We start from the raw sequence: 23,795 nt of genomic DNA, 5'->3' as shown, positions 1-23,795 counted from the left end.
GAAGGAGCGGAGTGATGTGATAGCAGTTTTTCAGTACTTATTATATTTCTCTTGACTCAGGTACAAATACAGGTTGCTAGGAGTCTGAACATGACTGATAGCACATAATCAGTGAGAGGATCTGGCCAATGCCATAGTTAGATAGGACAAGCCTGTTTTTCAGCCTCCTATCAGGAGATGGCAGCATCTGTGACTGAAGAGCCAACAGTAAAATTGCGGGCCCTTCCAGTTGACCTTAAAGGAGTTAAAACCATCGAGTACTGAATTGCTAGAAAGGATGGGGGGAAAGGAGCACAGAGGAACTTCTTCCGAAACACTCACGGAAGACGAGAGGGGAGAGTAAGGTGACCAGTTTTTCAGATTGGAAAAGAGGGACACCCTTGACCGGGGGGGGGGGGGGGGGGGGGCTTGATTAAAAAAACTTTTTTTGTCAAAAGGTCACCCCAGGACACTGAAACCAGAATAAATACGAATCTGTTGCCAAACAAAATTTTGATCACGTGACCATGAGGAGGCTGCAACGGTCGCTAAGTGTGAAAAATGGTCGCAACGGTCGCTAAGTGTGAAAAATGGTCATCAGTCACTTTTTTCAATGCCATTGTAACTTTGGTCACTAAATGTTTTCCCCCTCCTCGAGACTCCTCACTTCTTCCTTCATTCCTCTTGCTTATCTACCTTCACCTTATCTGTCTTCTGCTCTTTCCCTCTCTTCCTTCCTTCCTCCCTCCTTCCATCCTCTTCTTTCCTCACTCACTCCCTTCCTCCTTTTTTCTCTTCCTTCCTCCTTCCATTCTTTATACGATATAAAATTCAATGAGGGTGAAACACACCAAATCTGGCAAAGCTGCCTTGCACCAACCTGGCCTGCCCATAGAATAGCAGCCACTTTGAGACACATAAACCTGGTCTGAACATATTGCATCACAAAGATTTGCAAAGATCACATTTGCAAAAAGGAACATTTCTTGTAGTAAATACATTTTATAAACAATTTAAAAGTAAAAATCCCCCCCAAAATAATAAAAAAGGTATTCTATAAATAAAAGAAATCCTTAAAAACCATTGTTAAGTATTACACCAGCAATAATTTATACTGTCACCATTTCAAACTATCATCAGAAATACGAATCTGTTGCCAAACATCAACATTTTGATCGTGTAACCATGAGGATGCCACAACGGTCGCTAAGTGTGAAAATGGTCGCTAAGTGTGAAAAATGGTCATCAGTCACTTTTTTCAATGCCATTGTAATTTTGGTCACTAAACAGCCATGTTCCTGACTTAACAACCACCATGATTCACTTAACGTGGCAATAAAAGGTCGCAAAATGAGGCAAAAATCATTTAACAAACGTCTCCCTTAGCAACAGAAATTGGGGGATCAATCCTGGTCGTAAGTCGAGGATTACCGGTAGCCAATTGCAAAAGGCAACTTTACTTGGAACAGGTGAGATTGTGCCCGGATCCCTTTCATGCCAACATATCCATCTTCTGCTCTTTCCCTCTCTTCCTTCCTTTCTCCTTCCATCATCTCCTTTCCTCACTCACTCCCTTCTTCCTTTTTTCTCTTCCTTCCTCCTTCCATTCTTTCAGCTTCATTTCTTTTGCCTATCTACCTTCTCTGTCTTTCTGCTCTTTCCATTTCTCCCTTCCTCTTTGCTTTTGTTCCTTTCTCCTTCAATCCTTTCCTATTTCTTGCTTCTTCCTTCCTTCTGCCTATCTACCTTCACCTTCTCTGTCTTTCTGCTCTTTCCCTGTCTTCCCCTTTCCTCCCTCCTTCCCTTCTTCCCTTTCTAGTTCCATCCTTTCTTCTTTCCTCTCTCCCTCTTTTTTCCCTTCCCCCTTCCTCTTACCTATCAACTTCATCCTCTTTGTCTTTCTGCTCTTTCCCTCTCTTCCCCTTTTCTTCCTACCTCCTTCCTTCTCCCTCCCTTCTTCTTTTTCTTCCTTTCTTCTTCCATCTTCCTCCTTCTCCTTCCATTCTTTCTCCTTCCATCCATCTTTTCTCCTTCCATCTTCTCCCCCCCTCCCTTCTTCTTTTCCTCCCCCCTCCCTCCTTCCTTCCTCTCCTTCCCTTTCTCACACACAGGAAGGGGAGGGGGGCTATCTAGTCGCTTTCACAGCATAATTTCTTTATCTAACTTTTAAAAAACAGTGTGCAAATCAAACGAGATTTTCGTAACCTGCGAAGCACCAAGTTATATTATGTTGTTACAAATTCGCAGCTACTCCATTCTTTCTGATAGGGAACTACATTTCCCAAGATGCCTCAGGTCCTCAAAGCGCTGAACGCAGTTTTGCAATTGACTCCAGCGAGGCCCGGTAGCCGCCGGCTGGGGTGGTTGTCAGGGCGATGCGGAGCGGACGCGCCGTTTGTTACTGCTTCCAGCAATCAAGACGGACAAGGGAAGCGACTGAAATGGACGCTGGCTGCAGGAGAGCGAGGCTGCTGCCAGCCGTTTCACCTTGCGCAGCGAATTTGACTGGGTCCCGGGGCTTCTGCCGGGTGGCAGAAGCCCGGGACCCAGTCAAATTCGCTGCGCAAAGTGAAACGGCCGGCAGCAGCCTCGCTCTCCTGCTACGGCTTCTGTTTCAGTAGGGAAGAAAACTTCCTTTCGCTTCCCGAATTTGACTGGGTCCCGGGGCTTCTGCCGGGCGGCAGAAGCCCGGGAAGCGAAAGGAAGTTTTCTTCCCTACTGAAACAGAAGCCGCAGCAGGAGAGCGAGGCTGCTGCCAGCCGTTTCACCTTGCGCAGCGAATTTGCACTGGGTCCCGGGGCTTCTGCCGGGCGGCGGGACCCCCGCACGACGTTCTGTGCGGGCGGCAGCCGCTGCACCCATGCTCTCGGAGGCAGCGATCCCATTCACGAAGAGGCAGCTCCTCGTGGGCGCAGCGCCTGCCGCCCGCACAGAGTGAATTTAATTGGGATCGCCTGCGGCCGCGAGGACCCCTGCACAAATGGATTCCTCACGGCCGCAGGCGATCCCAATTCACTCAGCCAGGGCGGGCAATTTCTGCACGAATGGACTACTCCTCGCGGCCGCAGGAGAGGGAGGAGGAGGGGGCAGCCGAGCCGCCCGACTCCTGCACGAACGGAATATTCCTCGTGGCCGCAGGCGATCCCAATTCACTCAGCCAGGGCGGGCAATCTCTGCACGAACGGACTACTACTTGCGGCCGCAGGAGAGGGAGGAGGAGGGGGCAGCCGAGCCGCCCGACTCCTGCACGAACGGAGTACTCCTCGCGGCCGCAGGCGATCCCAATTCACTCAGCCAGGGCGGGCAATTTCTGCACGAACGGACTACTCCTCGCGGCCGCAGGAGGACAGGGAGGAGGAGGGGGCAGCCGCCCGCACGTGGTTCAGGGGCTTCTGCCGGGCGGCGGGAGCCCCTGCACCGCATGGAACTTCTCTGCCGCAGGCGACTGCAGCTGCCCCCACCCTCTCCTCCTGCCGCGGCAAGCGGAAAATTCGATTAGAATTAGATTACTCACCAGTCAGCGCAGCTGCAACCTCTTTCGTCTTTTGTAGAAAGGAAATGGAAACTCGCGCAAGCGTGCTGAAAATTTCCCATCCCAGCCAGCTCACTGATTGGCTGGAGTCCAGGCCAATCCAATCAGTGAGCGGGAGGCTGGGCTGGCTTAAATTTGTAGGTAGTAGGTGAAAGGCTAAAAGCACGCTTTTTTTGGCGCTCGCAGCTCCCGCCCATCAGCTGCTAGCTTGCTGGGCTGGCTCATCTGGTAGGATAGAGAACAGAACGATGAGCCAGCCCAGCAAGCTAGCAGCTGATGGGCGGGAGCTGCGAGCGCCAAAAAAAGCGTGCCTTTTAAAAAGGCGGGCGGGACGCGGGAAAATGCGTTGGAAGGCGGGTGTGTCCCGCCAAAAGCGGGACGTCTGGTCACCTTAGGGGAGAGTGACGCGCAGAGAGACTCTGGCGCCTCTTCCAAGGATCGAAGCAGCAATCTGGTAAACCAACCTCCTCTTTCCTTAACGTCTTGGAATAATTTATATGTAATTCTTGGTTTTATCCCTTGTAATATAAACTCAGAGATCTCCATCTGCAATTGTTTCAATGGAGTATCACTTACAAGTATTTGTAAAGTCTAAAACAGAAAATGTATTTTTGGTAATTAGGGTGCTGGAGGTTAAAACGTACAAAGAATGGTTATAGGAATTGGGCATGCCTAGTCTAATGAGAAGGACTAGAGGAGACATGGTAACAGTGTTCCAATATTTGAGGGGCTCCTATGAAGACAAAGACGTCCATTTATTTTCCAAAGTACCAAAAGAAACGATGGATGGAAACTAACCAAAGAGAGATGCAACCTATAACTAAAAAGAAAATTCCAAGTAGAATGGTGGTCTTATTTACAGATACAACCAAGGTTTGCACAGGATAGGAAGAAGAAAGGTATTACCAAAGATTACACAATATTAGATAAACCTTTGATGCAGACAGAAAACAGGTTGATCAAAGTGTTATATGGATTTTTCTTGGAACATAAGCTAGAGGAGGAACATGTCAAAGAAACTATGGTCGCCTGGGTGAAAAAATTTGATTATAATGGGGAATCGGTTAAGTGGGAAAAACTTTGGATACGTAATCGGAAACTAACATTGGCTACGTCGTATAAAGAAAATTTTTATAAGATGTTCTACAGATGGCATCTCCCCCCAACACGGCTCTCCAAAACGTTTAAAAACTGGCCCCAAATTGTTGGAAGTGTAAAAAAACACCAGGCAGTTTTTATCATATGTTGTGGACATGCAAGTCCTAATGAGGAGGACTAGCGGAGATATGACAACAATGTTCCAATATTTGAGGGGCTCCTATGAAGACAAAGACGACTATTTATTTTCCAAAGTACCAAAAGGATGGAAACTAACCAATGAGAGATGCAACCTGTAACTATAAAGAAAATTCCAAGTGGAATGGTGGTCTTATTTACAGATACAACCAAGGTTTGCACAGGATAGAAAAAAGGAAGGTATTACCAAAGATTACACAATATTAGATAAACCTTTGATACAGACAGAAAAGAGATCGATCAAAGTGTTACATAGATTTTCGTTGGAACGTAAGCTAGAGGAGGAACATGTCACCTGGGTGAAAAAATTTGGTTATTTTTTTTTAATTAAATAAGATTTTATTGGTAAAACGAAAATACAAAATCCATAACTTGTAAAAAACAATACAACTACATTTCGAGATATTCCCATACTATCAAATCATATAAACATCAAAGGTTAGGTATCTTATTCCTTCCCTCCCTCTTCTCTTCCCTCATTTCTTCTTTTCCATACCCTTTTCTTCCCTCACCCCTCACTTCCTTCTCCCCTGCCTTCCCTCCTTTCTTTTCTCCTTTTCTCCTTTCCTTCCCCCTTCTTTCCCTCCCTCGATCCCCCCTCCTTCTCACATACCTTCCCTCCTTCCCTTCCTCTTTCCCTCCTCCTTTCTTTTCTCTTAATCTCCCTCCTTTCCTCCCTCCTTCCTTCCTTTCAACTCTCCTCTCTTTCTTTCCCTCCCTCTTTCCCTCTTTACTACCCTCTCCTCTTCCCTCCCTCCTTCCTCCCCCAGTTTCTTCTCTTTCTTCTCTCCTTCTTTCTTCCCACCTTCTTTCCCTTCTCTTCTTTCTCTTCCTCCTCTTTATCCTTCCCCCCTTCTTCTGCCTTTCCTGTTCCTCTCCTTTCTCCTCTCCATCCTGACTTCCCTACTGTCCTCCTTCCCTCCCCTCTAACCTTTGTTACATTTACATATTTTCCTCTGCTGAGGACAACCTGGTTCTCTTTTCCTTTCCTTGCTTAAAGAGGCAAGGATTATAAGTCCTCTTGCCTCATCTAAAATGAAGTTTAATCGCTAATTCCATGCAGGTAGTTATAGCGGATTTCCTATCAGCTTTTTTAAGTTTTCCCAACTTTGTAGTCTAACAAAATTGCTCGACGGTGGGTTCTCACCCCTAATACATTTCTCCTTTCGCTTATCTCTCAGTTGTTGTATATTGTTCATTTGAGTTATTGGTTTAATCATATTAGGCTAGTCAGCTATCTCTTTTTGTGTCTAAGTCTTCACTGACTCATCCAGCCATTTGTACAGCTTCTCCCAGACTGTATAAAAGTCTGTATCTTCTTTGTCGTTAATTCGCATCGTCAATCTGTTCATTTCTGCCAGTTCTAAAATTTTATTCATCACCATAGTGTTGGTGGGGGCATTTTCACTCTTCCAGCACTGTGCGTAAACAATCCTTGACGCTGTCAGAATATGGACTAGGAGGTATTGGTTAGATTTGCATATTTTTTGATCTATTATCCCTAATAAGAAAGTTTCCAGCTTAAGACATAGTTTAATTGACAAGATTCCATTCAGCCATCCTAGTATTTGCTTCCAATATGCTTTGGCATCCGGACACGTCCACCACATATGGTAGTACGTGCCCAGCACTGTTTTACATTTCCAGCATATGGCCGAAACTTTTGAAGACATTTTCGCCAGTCTTGTCGGTGGAAGATGCCAGCGGTAGAACATTTTATATATATTTTCTTTATAGGCCGTCGATTTTGTCAATTTTAGGTTCCATTCCCAGACTCTTTCCCAGTTGTCTAGGTCTATTGTGTGGCCGATGTTTTGGGCCCAGGTTACCATGACTTCTTTTACTCTTTCTGCTTCCGAATCAGTAAGCAGTTGTATATTTTTGAAATTAGTTTCTCATCTGGTCCAATTAAAATTTTATCTAATTCCTGGTTCTTGTTCTGGAAGCCGGGTTGTGCTAGATCGAATTTGTGTTTGTTTTGAATTTGAAGATATGGCCACCAATCGATGTTTATTCCCTTATCAGCCAAATTTTCCCTGGGGTTTAGTTTGTTTTGGTCGTCTAGCAACTGTTGGTAGGTAACAATTTTATCCAGATTTATCAAATTTGGGTATATCAGGGCTTCCGTCGGAGATATCCATTTAGGTAGTTGCATGTAGTATTTCCTTCTAATTTCCAGCCAGTCCTTAATTAATACCCCCCCCCCCTTAAATGGTGTCTACTAAAATAATTGTGGATTTTATTTCCCTCGCACCATAAGTAGTTGTGCCACCCGTATTGCAGGTCGTGGCCCTCTATTGTTAAGATTCTTTTATTAGCTAACATTACCCATTCTTTTATCCACATAGTTGTTGCTGCTTGATGATATGTTTTCCATTCCGGTAAGCCCATTCCCCCTTGAGTTCTTTTATCCTGCAGATGCATATATTTTATTCTGGGCTTTTTACCATTCCATATAAAGTTTCGAATCATTTTGTCCAAATCATTATAAAATTTTTCCCCTAACTTGACCGGTGCCGTTTGAAATAGGTAGAGGATTTTTGGCAAAACATTCATTTTAATTACTGCGACTCTTCCCATCAGTGATAGTTGTAGTTTTGACCAGGTTTTTAAGTCCTTTTGAGTATTCTGTAACAACTTATCATAGTTGTCTTCTTTTATGGAAGAGCATTTCGCAGACAGCCAGATCTCTAAATACTTAATTTTCTTAGTTACCTTTAATTCCATTGTTTTCTCTAGTTCTCCAATCTGGTTTTTGGGAAAAAAATTTATAATCATTTTTGTTTTTTCCTTGTTTATTTTTAAACCGGCCACACACCCAAAGTTCTCAATGTCCTTCATCAAATTGGGTCCTGAAAGTAAGGGGTCTTCCACTATAAAGACCATGTCATCCGCGAAGGCCTGTACTTTATATTGTTCTTTTTTTATGGTCAAGCCCCTAATTTCCTGATTTGATCTTATCCGATTTAAAAGAACCTCTAGTGACATAATAAATAGTAGTGGGGAGAGCGGACACCCTTGTCTAACACCCTTTCCAATTTGTATCCTCTCCGTTAGTTCCCCGTTGACTATGATATTTGCAGATTGCCGTGAATATATAGATTCTATAATCTTAGTGAATTTGTCGCCAAATTTCATCATTTTTAGTTGAGTGATTAGAAAGTTCCAATCAAGGTTATCAAAGGCTTTCTGGGCGTTGACAAAAATTAATGCGAGTTGTTTCTCGGATCTTGTTTGATAGAATTCCAGGGTATCAATTATTATTCTTGTATTGTTTCTAATATGTCTTTTTGGGAGAAAGCCGTTTTGATCCGAATGGATACTTTGATTTAATATTATTTTTAGTCTTTCCGCCAATATTGATACAAAAATTTTGTAATCTGCATTTAACAGGGATATGGGTCTATAATTTTGGACCTTGCTACTGTCCGCCTCTTCCTTTGGTATTAGGGTGATGTAAGCTTCCCCCCATGATTTTGGGACCCTACCATTTTGTAGTGCCTCATTACATAGTTCTAATAATTTGTCTTCCATGGTATTTTGAAGTTTTTTATATATTTCCGACGGAAGCCCATCCGGCCCAGGTGTTTTATTGTTTTTTTGTTTTTGAATGTTTTTGTTTTTTCAGTTCTTCTTGTGTAATTTCTTTATCGAGCATCTCTCTCATCTCCTCCGACAAGACTGGAAGTTTCTGCTTTATAAGGTATTTTCTAATGTCTTGTTCATTAATTTCGTCTTGTTTATATAGTTTCCTATAATAGTTCTGTACTATCTTTTTCTTTTCTCCTATTTCTTGTTTCAAATTCCCCTCCTCGTCACACAATTGTTTAATAATTCTTTTGACCTTCTCCTTTCTTATTTTGTGGGCCAACCATCTCCCAGTTTTATTTGCATGTTCAAAATAATTCTGCTTCATTCTCTTAATGTTTTGTGCTATTTCCTCTTGAGAGATCAAATTTATTTGGTGTTTAATTAACTCTCCTTTTTCCCTGTGTCTACTGTTTTCTGGGTCTTTCTGGGTCAGCAGTTCCGTCTCTCTTAATTCTTTGTTCAGTGTATTAAGTTTTCCTCTGTATACTTTGTTTCTTCTTATTATATAGGCTATTGATGTTCCCCTCACAACTGCCTTCATCGTGTCCCAAACATTTTGTATTGAGGTCTGCTCTTTACAGTTTTCTTTAAAGAAGTAGCCCAATTCCTTTTCTATTTGTTGTACAAATTGTTTCTCTTGTAGTATGTTCTGGTTTAATGTCCACCTAGCTTTTATCCTTGCCTTCCCTTTCCATTGCCATAAGACTGGGTGATGGTCAGCCCACTTGTTCGTTGTTATTTCAATATTTACAGTATCCATGAGTAGTTCCGGGTTTGACCAAACCATGTAGATACGGGACCATGAATTATGTGGATGGGAGTAAAACGTGTACTGTTGCATCTTGTCATTCATTGTTCGCCAGACATCATAAGGATCTAATTCCTTCACCATATTTACATAGGCAGACGGTAGTTTCCTTCTTGTACTTTTCTTGTGTGTACCCTTATAGTCCATCTTACCGTCTGCTATAGCGTTGAAATCCCCTAGAATACATATATTTTGCCACTCTATTTCATTTATCCTCTTATATAGATTAACATAAAATCTCTCTTGTTTTTGGTTTGGGGCATAGATTCCAACTAGTAAAAAATTTTTCCCACCATTCATTATCTCCACCATTAATATCCTACCGTCTTTGTCTGCGTGTATTAATTTGGGGTTCAACCATTCTTTTATATACATCACAATTCCTCTTTTTCTGGTTTGTGCTGACGAGCAGAATGTTTTACCTAGTTTTGGACAGACCAACAGGTTATTGTACTTTTCTTTAATGTGGGTTTCCTGAAGACAGATTACATCTAACTTTTGTTTCACTAGATCCAACAGTACACGGTTTTTTTTGGAAGTTATGTTAAGACCATTTACATTTGCTGATAGTACATTCGTTTCCCATTCTTCAATTCCATTACACATTATTCGCTTTGAGGGCGCCTTTAGATCTTGTCTCGATGGGTGACCTTGCTTTCGAATCTTCTCTGCCATATCTCTCTCGCTCTCTGGCCTCTCCCACCCCCCGCCCCTCTGGTTGAGTTTCAATTATAGTGTCCTCCTGTCTTAAAAGTCCTTATTTATTAAACCTCTCATCGTCTGCTAGTAAAAGTTCCTGGAATTCTTGAGCTTTCGCCAAGGTATCTATCCGATATTTCTTTTCCCTCCATGTTATTAACATTCCTTCTGGAAGGAGCCATCTGAACTGGATTCTATCTCCGTTTAAACGTGTGGAGAGGAAGTTGTATTTCCTTCTCTTCTCTCTGACTCTCCATGGAGTCTGTTTTAAGATGAGAATTTCTTTACCCTTGTATGTTAGAGAGTCCCCTCTTATTGTACTTAGAATGTCCTCTCTCAGCTGCCTTCTCAACACCCTCACATGGATCTCCCTCGGAAGCCGGTGGCGTCTCGCGAAGCCTGTATTGACTCTATAGGCTTTGTCCAGTTCGTTAATAACCTCTTTTTTCGGCCTGCCGAGGACTAATCCCAGGATTTCTCCAATCAGCTCCCGGAGGTTTTCATCTTTTGCTTCCTCCACGTTTTGTAGTCTTAAATAATATGCTGATCGCTCTAATTCTAGCTGGAGGATGGCCTCCTCCAGGCTTGAGTTTATAGATTCCAGATTGTCCTCTACTTTGTCTATCCTTTTTTCCGCTATTTCCGTTCTCCCCTTAACATTTTGAATTTCCTGCTCATTTTTCAGCAGCGCTGTTTGTATTACTCCTATACGTTCCGCAATCTTTCCCATATTGTTTCTTACTTCATGCATTTCATTTTTTACTCCCTCCAGGCCTTTGGCGACACTTTCACCCATCTTCAATATTGCCTCTTGTAGGGAGTCCATTGTTACCACCTGGTCTTGTAGGGTTGGGGCTGCCTTATCTCCCATTTGCCTGCCCTCAGGGGACTTTTCCCTCACCGGGGTAGATAGGGGAGTTTGCTTTTTACTCCCTTTAATTAAAGTTACTGTTTTTGTTGCCATTTGCTTTGATTCAGCTCTTCCCCTATAAGCTGTAAGTCTAGTACCCTCTGAATGCTGTTTGAGTAATTATACAGAGCCCGGGGTACATACAAGGTAATTAAACTGGGGCAGGGCTGTGTAATATAGGCTCAGTTAATTCTATAGTATCTGGGAGACGTCTACTAGTTAGGAAGAGAGACGTTTCAGCGTGATACGACAGGGTGCAGGAGAGGCCAGGAAGTTTTTAGAACTCACCCATCAATCTCTTCCTGTTGTCAGTATAATGTTATCCTTCTGCTGTCTCTGGCTGTAATATGACACCGCGTACTTAGTGATTTAAAGTTGGTTCAAACCCTTGTGATTAAGCTTTTTCCCTTTTTCCCTGGAAGGCAAATCCAGTTGACTGTCTTTCTCTCCTCCGTCTCGTCCTCCGTTAATCCTCAAATTTAAATAGTCCAAAGTCTCGGTCTTCCTCTATCCACTCCGTCAATGAACTCTCTCAAAATTTTCCTGTTTGTCTTTACTAGCCGCTTCAGATAAATGCGCCCACACACGTATCTGTACTTGTTGCAGTTAAGTTGTTTATCTTTTAGATTTAGGCTTTTAAATCAGATCTTGTGATTACCGTCATTCGATCCGCTACGTTCCCTGCTGCTGTCTCTCCCTTCCTAATTAGTGGCTGGCAGTCACGTCTTCTGGTCGGCCATTAATCAGCCGACCTCTTTTGCACGAACTCTGAGGGAGCCTCTCGCTTGGTGGGGGGAGATCGCCCTTCACCCTCCACTGCACAGATGCTTCCCCTCTCCACAGGTCCTCGCACCTCGAAGGGACCTTGCCTATTACGGCCACGCTCGTGCAAAAACCGCCAAAAAAAAAATTGGTTATTATGTGGAATTGGCTAAGTGGGAAAAACTTTGGATACTTAATCGGAAACTAACATTGGCTACAGCGTATAAAGAAAAATTTTATAAGATGTTCTACAGGTGGCATCTCCCCCCAACATGGCTCTCCAAAATGTTTAAAAATCTGGCCCCAAATTGTCGGAAGGCACTTTTTATCGTATGTGGTGGACATGCAATGAGGCCAAAAATATATAGGAAAATGATTCAATCATGGTTAGAACAAATGGTGGGAGACAAAATTCTGTTTAAACCAGAAATTTTTCTCCTAGGTATAATACCGGAAGGGTTTAAGAAAGATACACTTTATCTAATTATATCAGTGACATGCAGTCAGGGGGAGGCAGAGCCTCACCACTGTCATCATGAAAAGAAAGGAAAAAGGCTCAGGTAATTGCTTCCAGAGTCACAGTGGATGACTCTGCTTAGTGCTTAACTGTTTAAAAAAGCCTCTAAAAAAGTGCCCAATACAGGAGGAGGCGGGAGAACCACGTGCCTCATTTAGTCTGACTTTATGTTCACTCGAGCAGAGTTAAGCAAGGGTTGAAAGCCGAAAAATTCCTTATGTAGATGAGGTACGTGGTTCTCTTGCCTCCTCCTGTAGAGGGCGTTTTTTTAAGAGGCTTTTTTAAACACTTAAGCAGAGTCATCCATTGGGGACTCTGGCAGCAGCTAACCCAGCCTGACCTCAGCAGCGCTTGCCTTTTTCCTTTTATATTTTTACATTTTCATGATGGCAGGCAAGAGCAGAGTTGAAATCCTCTGTGATTGTGAAACAGCTGGAAAAGGTATGTGGGTCGGAGGGAGGGGGAGGAATTCAAAATTAATGTAATTTTTAAAGTAATATATGTGTTTGTGTGTGTGTGTGTGTGTGCGTGTGTTTGTTTCTTCACTCAAACAAACTCTCAATTTGAGAGAGAGTTTGTTTGAGAAGAGAGGGAGGGTGGTAGAAGAGGCAGCGAGGGCAGCTGGCCAGCTTTCTTTTACCCGTCTCTGCTGCCGGGCTGGCACTTTCTTTCTTTTGCCCAGAAGCGGGCAAAACAAATTAATCCCAAATGAAGATGAAATAATACGAAAGATTATGGATTGTGGCGAAATGGATAAACTAACTAAAAGAAATCCAGGGAAAGGAAGAATCAGAATTCTACCAGATATGGGATAAATGATATAGGTGGATGGAGGAAAGAAACAAAAATCAGTGGAAGAATATAACAAAACTCAAAAATAATAGTTCTGAGTAAAATAAGAGTGTTAAGAATGATGAAATCTAAATGAAATACAATACAAGGGGAAATAATATAAGGTGAGCGGTATCGATTGATGATTGCTATTATAAAAAACAGGAAGTTCCCGTTCGTACTGTATTGTATAAATGTGGTGTACGTCTAATTTTTGTGTTTGTGTATTTTACATGTTTGTTAATAAAAACCTTTTTTTTTAAAAGCGGCTTTTGCCCAACCCGCCGCTATGTCCGACATAGAGTCGGGACACTTCTATGTCGGACGTAGAAAGAAAGCGGCTTTTTCCCACCCCACCTCTATATCAGACATAGTGGTGGGGCGGGCAAAAGCCGCTTTTTTCTTTTGCCGCACTGGCAGCTTTCAAAAAGAGATTTGACGGCCACCTCTGAAATGGAAGAGCAGAGGGATGGACTAGAAGACCTTTAAGGTCCCTTCCCACTCTATTATTCTGTTATATATTGTATTCATCTTAATTACAGTGATTCTAGCCAATAATTGCTATACTAAGAATTTGTATTGACCCAAGTCATGGTTGAATGCAAATGTGAACTTGGATCTCCATAATCTTCAATATGTCAAATAAATCATAATTAATCGAAGGTTATTTTAGCATTGTGGAATATTTCCTTTTTACCTTTAATGTATACAGTGTTTTTTTTACATATAGGAATTGGGCATGTCTAGTCTAATGAGAAGGACTAGCGGAGACATAACAACAGTGTTCCAATATTTGAGGGGCTCCTATGAAGACAAAGACGTCCATTTATTTTCCAAAGTACCAAAAGAAACGATGGATGGAAACTAACCAAAGAGAGATGCAACCTATAACTAAAAAGAAAATTCCAAGTAGAATGGTGGTCTTATTTACAGATACAACCAAGGTTTGCACAGGATAGGAAGAAGAAAGGTATTACCAAAGATTACACAATTTTAGATAAACCTTTGATACAGACAGAAAACAGGTTGATCAAAGTGTTATATAGATTTTTCTTGGAACATAAGCTAGAGGAGGAACATGTCAAAGAAATTATGGTCTCCTGGGTGAAAAAAATTGATTATAATGGGGAATTGGCTAAGTGGTAAAAACTTTGGATACTTAATCGGAAACTAACATTGGCTACGTCGTATAAAGAAAAATTTTATAAGATGTTCTACAGATGGCATCTCCCCCCCAACACGGCTATATAATGTGAATGTATGTTCACTTTGACTTTGCGGTACTGCATTGTTTTAAATGTAAAAATAATAAAAATATACTCAAAAAAAAAATCCTACCAATTACAGCAATCAACCAATGGAATAGCTTGCCTTCAGAAGTTTTGGGTGCTCCATCACTGGAAACTTTCAAAAAGAGATTTGACGGCCACTTCTGAGGGGTGGACTAGAAGACCGTTAAGGTCCCTTCCCACTCTATTATTCTGTCATATACTGTAGTCATCTTAATTACAGCGATTCTAGCCAATAATTGCTATTCTAAGAATTTGTATTGACCCAAGTCAACCAGAGAATTCCATGGTTGCATACAAATGTGAACTTGGGTCTCTGTAATCTTCAATGTGTCAAATAAATCATAATTAATCTAAGGTTATTTTAGCATTTTGGGATATTTCCTTTTTACCTTTAATGTATATGGTATTATTTTTTAATATGTATGTCTTCTGCAACCATTTTATAAGCAATTACTTTGAATCTTACAGGCAAAGAGGATGCCAATAAGAGAACTCCGGACACCTGAGAATAACAAGCAACGTTAAAAAGGAAAGTTAATCAAGCCAGAAATCGAAACATTTCCATCTCCTACAGAAACCCACAAAATTCTCCTTCTTCCCCAGCAGGTAATCAAGAAGAGATTTCGAACTGGAAAACGTAGAATATGCAGAACACAAGGATACATTACACGTAGTTCTCGACTTATAACAGTTCATTTAGTAACTATTCAAAGTGATAGTGCCACTGAAAAACCTGACTGATGAACATTTTTCACACTTATGACTATTGCAGAAGCCCCATGGTAACGTGATCTATATTTGAATCCTTGGCAGCTAACTCACATTTATGACGGTTGCCATGTTTTACGGTGACATGATCCCCTTTTGCGGCTCCACAGATGTGGCTATCATGGGCAAAGTGCGTATTTCAAATCACAACTAAGTGTGCATGAAATGATCCACATTGGAGAAAAGCAATACTAATGTGGCCAAAGCTTTAGTCAGAACTGCTCCTTGTGGTTGGTTCATGGAAGGACCCACATAGGGGAGGAGCCCTACATGTGCTCCCAAGGAAGTGAGCTTGGCAACTTGGTGACACATTAGAGAACTCCCACCAGGGAGAATCCTGACTGTGAGAAAAGTTTCACTCTGAACTCCAGCCTGGTAATATATTAAAGGATGGACACAAAAAAGAAATCATATGAATGTTCTGATTGCGGGGAATGTTTCAGCAAGAATTCCAACCTGTTGAGACACCAGAGGACTCACACAGGAGAGAAACCCTTTGAATGTCCTGAGTGTGGGAAAGGTTTCAGGTACAAGTCCATCCTCTTGAGGCACCAGAGGACTCACACAGGAGAGAAACCCTTTGAATGTCCTGACTGTGGGAAAGGTTTCAGTTACAAGTCCATCCTGTTGACACACCAGAGGAATCACACAGGGGAGAAACCCTTTAAATGTCCTGACTGTGGGAAAGGTTTCAGTCAGAATTCCCACCTGGTGATGCACCAGAGGACTCACACAGGGGAGAAACCTTTCGAATGTCCTGATTGTGGGAAAAGTTTCAGTTACAAGTCCATCCTGTTGACACACCAGAGGACTCACACAGGGGAGAAACCCTTTAAATGTCCTGACTGTGGGAAAGGTTTCAGTCAGAATTCCCACCTGGTGATGCACCAGAGGACTCACACAGGGGAGAAACCTTTCGAATGTCCTGATTGTGGGAAAAGTTTCAGTTACAAGTCCATCCTGTTGACACACCAGAGGACTCACACAGGGGAGAAACCCTTTAAATGTCCTGACTGTGGGAAAGGTTTCAGTCAGAATTCCCACCTGGTGATGCACCAGAGGACTCACACAGGAGAGAAACCTTTCGAATGTCCTGATTGTGGGAAAGGTTTCAGTAACAGGTCCGTCCTGTTGATACACCAGAGGACTCACACAGGAGAGAAACCGTACGAGTGTCTTGACTGTGGGAAAGGTTTCAGTCAGAATTCCCTCCTGATGAGACACCAGAGGACTCACACAGGAGAGAAACCCTTTGAATGTCCTGACTGTGGGAAAGGTTTCAGTCAAAATTACTACCTAGTTATACACCAGAGTACTCACACAGGAGAGAAACCCTTTGAATGTCCTGACTGTAGGAAATGTTTCAGTCACAAGTCCATCCTGGTGATGCACCAGAGGACTCACACAGGGGAGAAACCTTTCGAATGTCCTGATTGTGGGAAAAGTTTCAGTAACAGGTCCGTCCTGTTGATACACCAGAGGACTCACACAGGGGAGAAACCCTTTAAATGTCCTGACTGTGGGAAAGGTTTCAGTCAGAATTCCCACCTGGTGATGCACCAGAGGACTCACACAGGAGAGAAACCTTTCGAATGTCCTGATTGTGGGAAAGGTTTCAGTAACAGGTCCGTCCTGTTGATACACCAGAGGACTCACACAGGAGAGAAACCGTACGAGTGTCTTGACTGTGGGAAAGGTTTCAGTCAGAATTCCCTCCTGATGAGACACCAGAGGACTCACACAGGAGAGAAACCCTTTGAATGTCCTGACTGTGGGAAAGGTTTCAGTCAAAATTACTACCTAGTTATACACCAGAGTACTCACACAGGAGAGAAACCCTTTGAATGTCCTGACTGTAGGAAATGTTTCAGTCACAAGTCCATCCTGGTGATGCACCAGAGGACTCACACAGGGGAGAAACCTTTCGAATGTCCTGATTGTGGGAAAGGTTTCAGTAACAGGTCCGTCCTGTTGATACACCAGAGGACTCACACAGGAGAGAAACCGTACGAGTGTCCTGACTGTGGGAAAGGTTTCAGTCAGAATTCCCTCCTGATGAGACACCAGAGGACTCACACAGGAGAGAAACCCTTTGAATGTCCTGACTGTGGGAAAGGTTTCAGTCAGAATTCCCACCTGGTGATGCACCAGAGGACTCACACAGGAGAGAAACCGTACGAGTGTCCTGACTGTGGGAAAGGTTTCAGTCAGAATTCCCTCCTGATGAGACACCAGAGGACTCACACAGGAGAGAAACCCTTTGAATGTCCTGACTGTGGGAAAGGTTTCAGTCAGAATTCCCACCTGGTGATGCACCAGAGGACTCACACAGGGGAGAAACCTTTTGAATGTCCTGACTGTGGGAAAGGTTTCAGTCAAAATTACTACCTAGTTATACACCAGAGTACTCACACAGGAGAGAAACCCTTTGAATGTCCTGACTGTAGGAAATGTTTCAGTCACAAGTCCATCCTGTTGAGACACCAGAGGACTCACACAGGAGAGAAACCCTTTGAATGTCCTGACTGTGTGTGGGAAACTACCCCTTAATTGGCTGGGTGAAATTAGCTGGGATCAATAGGATAGGATAGAATATCTATCTGGATCAATTCTATCTGGATCAAAAGATCCCAGTGAACATTTGCCAAGAGCCATATGGAAAAAACAGTCCTGGGAAAGCTTTTAGATAAGGAAGCCGAATTCATTTCGAGTGTCTATGTGAATAGCAATACACAGATACACACAGAGATGAGAGGCCTCTATTATCTGAGATATAAACACACAGAATTAGCCTTGCATCCTTTTGCCGCCTCGTGTAACAAATCAGTCATTCCCATATGCCTAATGTAGCTCTCTGTACAATTCCATACCTCCTCATTTTCCCTTATCAAAGAGTACCTTTTGTCCCTCCTCCCTGCCCTTTCTGCCAGAATGTGTAATCAAGAAGTGATTTGTAACATACTGTGAGATCCTTTGTTTGTATTAAATTGCTGACTAGCTTTCTTTGAACTTTCCTAATAAAAAGTGTTCTGGTTTAACCAGAAACCACCATTTTCACCCAGTCTGCAGTGTGTGTGTGTCTCATTGCCAAAGCAGCCTAGGAATTAGAGATTCGTGAAGTGGTCCATCGGATTGTGAGAATGCTTGTATCCTCAATGCAAGCTCACTCTCACAAGTGGTGACCCCGACGTGATCCATTTCACAACGCCAGGAATCAGTCGAGGTGCGACGCAGGGAGGCCCGGACAGGTCGAACGGACTCATCGCATGCCCAACACCCCCATCTCTTACCCAGGCCAATCCGTAAGTATGGGGACAGATTTATCTAAAGAACAGGTGGTTCGCCTTAAGGAAATTGGACATTTGTCTAAAGAGCAGATCGCTCACCTTAAGGAAATTAGACAAATAGTTGGAGCTCACAAAATTATATTAAAGAATAGAGGTAAACTTCCTACAAAAAAAGGGGTTCAGGAATTATTGAAATATATTTGGCAAAACTGTCCATTATATCCCCCATATGGATTATTGGATATTAAAACATGGACAGGTATAGGTTCTTATTTACACGAGGAGCCCAGAGCACCGACACCCATATTAATCAGCTGTAAAGCTGTTTTAACCGCTCTCTGTCTTCATCACGGAGACACATTCACGCTTTCCAAAAAGCAGGCAGATGAATTAGCATCTTTAAACCCCACTGCCCCTCCCAAGTATGAGGAAATAACAACAAAGGCTATAGGGGGAGAGAAAAGGGAAAGCAAAGAGGAGATTTTAAAGCAAACTCCTCAAGAAGAAAAATCCAACACCCCAGAAAAATCTGATATCCCTCCTAAATATGAAAAAGTAACAACAGAAATTGCAGAGGAAATTAAGGAAACAGAGATCAAACAACAGGCTCCTCAGGAAGAAAAATCTAATATTTATCCAGTTTTAAAAAGTACTGAGTGCTCACTCGGTCTCCTCACTGCAGGAATGCAAAAAAAGAGAAGTGGGGAGGACGTGAAACTGGAGGACCTAAAATTAATGGCTGCTTTTCCTGTTGATTTTGCAGGAAAAAATCCTGTGTTCACCCCCTTGTCACATAATATTTTAAAAGATTTAAAATCAGCCATAGTAACTTACGGCTTATTGTCTCCATATGTGCAAGGTTTATTGCAGAGTTTGTCTGAAAATTATGTTTTATTGCCAAATGAATGGTACTCAGCAGCAAAAATACTTTCCACTTGGCAGATCGTCGCGGAATGTTTAAAAACTCATGAACAAGCCGTGATGGGGGGAACAGACACCCCCTGCTATATTTGAAAACCTCTTTGCTAAATTCACACTCTCACTCTGAATCCAAGGCTTTCTTTTCCCTTGTATGCATGCCTTTGTTATCTTTAGCCTTTGAAGTTCCTCAACATTACACTTCGGGAGATTAATTTTGGGGCATTCGGCTAGCCCCACACAAAAGGCTGCTTCTTATTTTCCTTTTTATTTCAATCTCTTGGCAAGTGAATCTGCCTGGCTCTTCCTATTTCTTCCGGTGATTCCGGCTACCTCTATTTCATTTCATGTAGTTCTTGTTACTCCCTTTCTTACTTACTCATCTAATTTTTCTTCTGATTGCTTTAAGCACACTTTTCTGCCTGAGCACCTGAAACTTTTTCACAGATGTTTCATTTCTCAGAAACCTGAACTCTTTGCAGCTCTAATTACAAAAGCCTATGTCAGATCTGAATTGGAATGGAGAAAAATGTTTTTGTGCATGCATGAATGTGTGCCTAAGTTTTTGTGCACCCTCAAGGTAATTGTAGATAAGATGTTTTCAATCCAAAAGACAGGGATTTTAAAGTGTTCAATTTTATAACAAATTTGCTGACTTTCTGGCCACCATCAGATGAAAATTGTTGCAGCTGTAATAGTTGTCTTTTAAAAGAAAAGTAGAGCTCAAGCCCCACTCAGATGCAAATGATGTGTTAATAAAATTTCTATATATCTTGCTCTTTAAAACTATGCCAGCGTTCAGCTGGGAGAGCTAAGAGTTTGGACATAACCCTGGCTAATGCAAACAATGTGGACAAACATCTCTATACATTGTCTCTATAAATCTTGACCTTTAAAAATATGCCAGCGCTGCTGGGAGATCAAGGTAGAAACGGAACATCCCAGGTTCTGTGATTAAGGCACGTATCCGACCGGTCGTTTTAAAATTGCATGTTAACTTGTGGGGGAGAGATTTGTTGTCTCAGTTTGGGGCAACCTTAACTTTGGAGTAAGGTAAAGAAAGAGTGATAAAAGAGTGAGAGAGAGGTAGAGAGAAAAAGAAAGTGAATAGAGGTAAAGAGAAAGAGGAGAATTGAATTAAATTGATGTTTGAAGTTTGTAAATGGGCTTTGGCTTGAAGCCGTGAGGGTGAGAAGAGTAGTTAGGATTTAAACTGCTCTCTGAAATTCCTCGCTGTTTGAAGAATGCATGACAAAGGATTTTGCATGTGAAGTTAATTTACACAAACAGTTTGATTGCAGTGTTAATATATGTTAAATGGTAAAAGCTGGTATGCACGTACTTTGATTTCTTTCATATAAAGAAACAGTAAGTTGCAAAGTTGTTTAATGGGATGTGTGTATACTTTTGTGTTATCATTTCCAAATTTGTTGAGAGAAAGCATGTTTTAAAGAGCAGGATAGCCGTTTGTAGAATTGTTCAGCCCTGAGCTAACTTAAAGTGATTGCGTGCGTGAGTTCCACCCCCCCCTTTTCCCCCTGAGCCTTTCCTTGGAAGGAAACAGGAGAAGGGGGGAGAGAGAGACGTGTGTGTGTAACTGCTTTCAGACCTAGAGGGAGAGAGAACAGTGAGAAAATAGAGCTCATTGGCTTACGTATAGCTTTTTGAACTGATGGTAATGAATGTTTTGTATTAAGAATAAATGAAATGGACCCTTTAATGAAACTTACATTAAAAAACAATGACCCAATTTGGATTGAACAGTGGCCCCTCCCTATTGTTAAATTAGAAGCCTTAAAAGAAATTGTGCAACAGTTGTTATTAGATAAAAAAATAGAATTGTCAAACAGCCCTTATAATACTCCTGTATTTTTAATTAAGAAAAAATCAGGAAAGTGGAGAATGCTTCAAGATTTAAGAAAGATAAATGAAGTGATTTGTCCCATGGGACCCCTGCAATGCGGATTACCAAATCCTAATATCATTCCTCAGAATTATGCTTTAACAGTTATTGATTTAAAAGATGCCTTCTTCTCAATACCTTTACATAAAAAGGACAGAGTATTATTTGCATTTACAATTCCTGTACTAAATTATAGTGAGCCAACAGTAAGGTATCAGTGGAAAGTTTTACCCCAGGGAATGCTAAATAGCATTCGTTTTACCCCAGGGAATGCTAAATAGCAAGCGGCGTTTCTTCCTGCAAAGCCCTTCTGGCGTCAAGCGGAACTCTCGGGTTGCCCGAAGGGCTTTGCGGGAAGAAACGCGGCTTGAGGCGCAAGGACGGTGCTGGCTGTGGGGCGCAGACTCGGTAAAAGCTCTCTTTGGTTCCCTCCTCCTCCCCCTCCTTCCACAGTCTGTGTGACGCTGCCGCCAGGCTGAGAGCTGCCGCTGAAACAAGTTTGGGAAGGTCCTTTGCGGGCGGCCAGTTCTAGCCGCCTGCAAAGGACTTCCCCACGTTTGCTTTGAAAGAAACCTCTGCGCGGGAGTTAGAAACCTCTGCGCGGGGGTTTCTTTCCATGTGCGCGGCCGCGCGGCCGCGCACCTTAGAGGGAACAGTGACAGTATCTTGAGGAATATTTTTCCTATACCAATCCTTCTCACACTGAACTCCGTATTACACCAACAGTATAACTAACTATTGACAATCCCTTTTCTAACGATTATCACCAAAGATCTATTGACCCCTCTTTTGATATCTAGTACTCAAGATGAAAATCCATCCGGAACAGGTCGTTGGCCGGTCATATGTTCCCAGAGTACGTCAGCCCCGATGCCCATTTTTCAGAGGACCTTCGCCTGGACAGGAAATGGGATTTTGGGATTTTGGGGCTTCTCCGATGTCTTGTAAGCATTTTCTGTTGCACCTTTTGCTAATGATGTTGGGAATGGGAATTGTGCTTTTAATCATATGGGGGGCATGTGAATATGAACGCAAAAATAAGAAGGGAATAGTGGAGGATATTCAAGAAATTCCTTTCACACACAACCACTCAAAAAGAGCGATCATTCCATACTCCAATGGGGAAAACTGCAATTCTCAAGGGATATGCATCTACCCTCACAATACATACGGAGAAGCCAATACACAAGTTACCTTAACTTGTTATTTGAAAAATCCAGCTGCAGCGTGTTTAATTACATGGCAATTTTTGCCTGCAAAATTCAAAAAGGCAATCCAAAATGTGAGAGGTATTTCACACCCGAAAGAGAACGGCTGTTTATCACACATTAAAGTAAAAATTACAGAGAATTCTATAGGTTGGTATCAATGCACACAATACCAAAAAGGGTTACCTAATAAAATGGTAAAAACAGAAGTAACCTCAAGAGCAAGTATAAAATTTCCCCCAGTTAGTGAGTGGTTCTTAACACTATTGAGTTATCAACAAGAGATAGGAGGAGACAGCTTTCGCCACCTAACAGTTTCAGTAACAGGTCCGTCCTGTTGATACACCAGAGGACTCACACAGGAGAGAAACCGTACGAGTGTCCTGACTGTGGGAAAGGTTTCAGTCAGAATTCCATCCTGATGAGACACCAGAGGACTCACACAGGAGAGAAACCCTTTGAATGTCCTGACTGTGGGAAAGCTTTCAGCAGAAATACCCACTTAGTGATACACCAGAGGACTCACACAGGAGAGAAACCCTTTGAATGTCCTGATTGTGGGAAAGGTTTCAATCGGAATTCCCACCTAGTGACACACCAGAGGACTCACACAGGAGAGAAACCGTAGGAGTGTCCGGTTTGTGGGACAAGTTTCAGTTCCAGTTTCCGCCTGGTGCAACACCAGAGGATAGAAATCATGTCAGTGTCCATATTGTGGGGAATGTTTCATTAGAAAATTCTACCTCATGAGTCACCAGAGAACTCATATAGGAGCAAAACCGAATGAGTGTCCCGTTTGTGGCAAAGGTTTCACTCAGAATTCTAACTTGATGAAACATCAGAGGTCTCACACGGGAGAGAAACCCTTTGAATGTCTTGACTGTGGAAAATTATAGCTCACAAATCACCAGATGATACACACAGGAGAGAATGCTTTTGAATGTGCTGACTGTGGGAAAAGTTTCACCAAGAATTCCAGTTTGGTTAAACACCAGAGGACACACAGAGGAGAAACCGTATCAGTGTCCTCTTTGTGGCAAAAGTTTCAGTCAGAATTCCAACATGGTGATACATCAGAGGTCACATGAAAAACACGGAATGCCCTATTTAGGAAAAAGTTTTCAATGCAATTCCAACCTAGTGAAACACGAGAGGACTCACATGGGAGCGCCTTTCAAATGGCCAGTGTGGATAGTACTTTTGGCCAAAATGTCTCCTTATCGCAGGGTTGTCAAACTAGATTTCATTGAGGGCTGCATCATGGTTCTGTTTGACCTGGGTGGAGGGCTGTGGTGGAAGTGGACAGGGGGGCATAGCTATCTTGACGTCACTTGTGTTGGGGGTGCCTGTGGAAGCCCGAGTGCTTTACCAACAAAAATGGGATTTCAAGCTCCATTTTCGGCTGCAGTGGTCTCCTGCAACCCTCTATCAATAAAAACGGAGCTCAGGAGGGTCTCCTGCGTCCCCCGCAACCTCCATTTTTAGTTGCAATGG

At 42.5% G+C, this 23,795-nt stretch overlaps 2 pseudogenes; both read left to right on the top strand.

Annotated features, from left to right (window-relative positions):
- The window catches only part of LOC148047524 (uncharacterized), a 27,922-nt pseudogene extending 9,509 nt beyond the window's left edge, over nt 1-18,413 (top strand).
- Nucleotides 18,294-23,795, top strand: LOC148047523 (uncharacterized; annotated as a pseudogene).

This window comes from Thamnophis sirtalis, unplaced genomic scaffold (genome assembly GCF_051295495.1).
Source record: "Thamnophis sirtalis isolate CommonGarterSnake01/CBP01778 unplaced genomic scaffold, rThaSir2_p1.2 scaffold_3, whole genome shotgun sequence".
In the NCBI taxonomy this organism is placed as follows: domain Eukaryota; kingdom Metazoa; phylum Chordata; class Lepidosauria; order Squamata; family Natricidae; genus Thamnophis; species Thamnophis sirtalis.
Note: the sequence above shows the minus strand (reverse complement) of the source record. Positions and strands in the feature narration are given on the sequence as shown.